Genomic DNA, 2,397 nt, shown 5'->3' with positions numbered 1-2,397 from the left:
CTAATTCGAAAGGACAGTTTATTATGACAATCCCTTAGACAAGTACAACTTTTGGTATTTGTTGAACTTTTTTAAACGAAGTTTCTTTAAATGAGTTTGTGTTGGTATTACACACTCATTTATAAATAGACATGCCTGGCAATTTGCGCTATTTGTTTGCTGATGATATGTAATGAAACAAAGTAACGTATTGTTATTATTATTTTTATACCCTGCGCCACACTGTGGAACAGGGTATTATAAGTTAGTGCATATGTTTGTAACACCTACCCTGCCAACATTTTTTGAATTTGGGGACTCTTTTGAGAATCCCCACTACGTCGAAAACAATCATATACGACATCAAAAACTCGTCGTAAAAGCGCCGTCACTATTGAGAAGTTGTACCACGCCAAGTTACTACAAAAATGTTTCGCATGAGTGCAATTATTAGGTGCCTTTATAGATCAATTTAGAACGACGCCAATAAGGGACCCTCCAAACAATCAGAAAAAGTGCATTTTAAGATAGTTGTAAAAGAATCATTGTGGTCGAGTAAAACACGTTTGTTTAGATATTTATTAATTTGATTAAACATTTACAAATTCTTAAAAATATAACATTTATACCACTATCACATTACATTTAACATAATTTTTGGCATTAATGATGATGTTGAGTTACAAGTAGCGAGTTACATGTTGCTGCGTCTATCAACCAGTGTTTTTATTCCATGGAGGCAGCGTGTCTGTAAAATATCTGAAAAACAATCACTTTATTCCATTTGGAAAATCACCAAATTGTTCACCAATATACCTTTCACAATTTTAAGCGTATAATCTATGTTTTCAGAACTTTATTTTCGTTTTTATTTAATTAAAATATAACAAGCTGGTTGCGCTTGGCGTTTCACAAAAAAAAATGGCTTTTTTAACAGTAGGGATGGCAAATTACTTGCATGTACTTTTTGATGTACCTTTTCATGATGGTTGAAGTGACATTTACGAGTCTGTGGTAACGATGAGGTTGAAATGGAACTTTGAAATGCTGGCAGGGTAGAAGGAGACGAGATAGACATATGGTGTCTTTGGCAATAATGCTCAGGGTGGGTCCCTGAGTCGACATAACCATGTCCGTCTGTCAGTCTGTCCGTCCGTCCGTCTGTGAACACATTTTTGTGATCAAAGTCTAGGTCGCAATTTAAGTCCAATCGCCTTCAAATTTCGTACATGTTCCTAATTTGGGTCAGAATAGAACCCTATTTATTTTGGAAGAAATCGGTTCAGATTTAGATATAGCTCCCATATATAGCTTTCGCCCGATATGCACTAATATGGACCCAGCAGCCAGAGTTTATACCGATTTGCTTGAAATTTTGTACAAACATAACACATAGTCGTATACTCAAGTGTGCAAAATTTGTTCGAAATCGGTTCAGATTTAGATATAGCTCCCATATATATGTTTTTCTGATTTCGACAAAAATGGTCAAAACACCAACATTTTCCTTTCCAAAACTTCTAATTCATATATATCGAGCGATAAATCATAAATAAACTTTTACGAAATTTCCTTAAAATTGCTTTAGATTTAAATGTTTCCCATATTTTTTTACTAAAATTGTGTTCCACCCTAGTCCATTAGCCAACTTAAATTTTGAGTGTACACGGATGAAAAAGTCTGTTTTTCATATGTTTGGCTATAAACATTATATGTTTGGAACACAAATTTTTAAACACAATATTTTTGAGTGCAAGCATATAATGTTCATACACTAGCATAACATGTTTGGGACATATATGTTAATATGTTAGAACATATTATGTTTGGGACATAAAATGTTTGTAAATATAATATGCTTGGATGCAAACATATATTAATTTAGAAATAGCCTATAAACATATATGTGTTTAGTAGCTTGGAGCGCTATTAAACAGGGAGCGATATTGAATTAAGTTGGTGGTTGTTGCTTGTTATTACAAAATTAACATTTTATTTTTCCTTGGGCAATTGATCAGCTACTTCTTTGATCCTTACAAACTGTGTGGTCCGCTGTTCGAATCCCCGTCCGGCAAAAGGTAAAATTAAAATAAAAAAAATCATACAATTGAATAATTTCTTCTACAATGTTTGTATTACAGAAAAAGGTGCTAAGAACTAAAAAATCTCGTGGAAGTGAGAAAGATGTGGGGGAATATACAATTGGGCAGAAACAAAATTTTGAGCATTCAGGTCGAAAACCTATGTTGTTAGCACCTATATTACCTGTTTATTTTCATAATTCATTATGATTGTAAATATATAAATAAATAAATAAAATTTTGAGCACAATATTGTTTGGGAGAATTTTTTTTAAGCATATAATATTTTTGGGTGCAAAATGCTTCCAAACATATTATATGTTCACATAATAACATA

At 32.6% G+C, this 2,397-nt stretch overlaps 1 long non-coding RNA gene across 1 annotated transcript; it reads right to left on the bottom strand.

Moving 5' to 3' along the window:
• Positions 1–524: 524 nt before the first annotated feature.
• Positions 525–1,026, bottom strand: LOC142223068 (uncharacterized). The gene is made up of 2 exons (XR_012718535.1): positions 796–1,026; positions 525–738 (listed from the first exon to the last, which is right to left on the bottom strand). It is a non-coding gene; the product is annotated as an uncharacterized LOC142223068 (long non-coding RNA).
• Positions 1,027–2,397: the final 1,371 nt, after the last annotated feature.

The sequence above is a fragment of the Haematobia irritans genome, chromosome 2, assembly GCF_050003625.1.
Source record: "Haematobia irritans isolate KBUSLIRL chromosome 2, ASM5000362v1, whole genome shotgun sequence".
In the NCBI taxonomy this organism is placed as follows: Eukaryota; Metazoa; Arthropoda; class Insecta; order Diptera; family Muscidae; genus Haematobia; species Haematobia irritans.
Note: the sequence above shows the minus strand (reverse complement) of the source record. Positions and strands in the feature narration are given on the sequence as shown.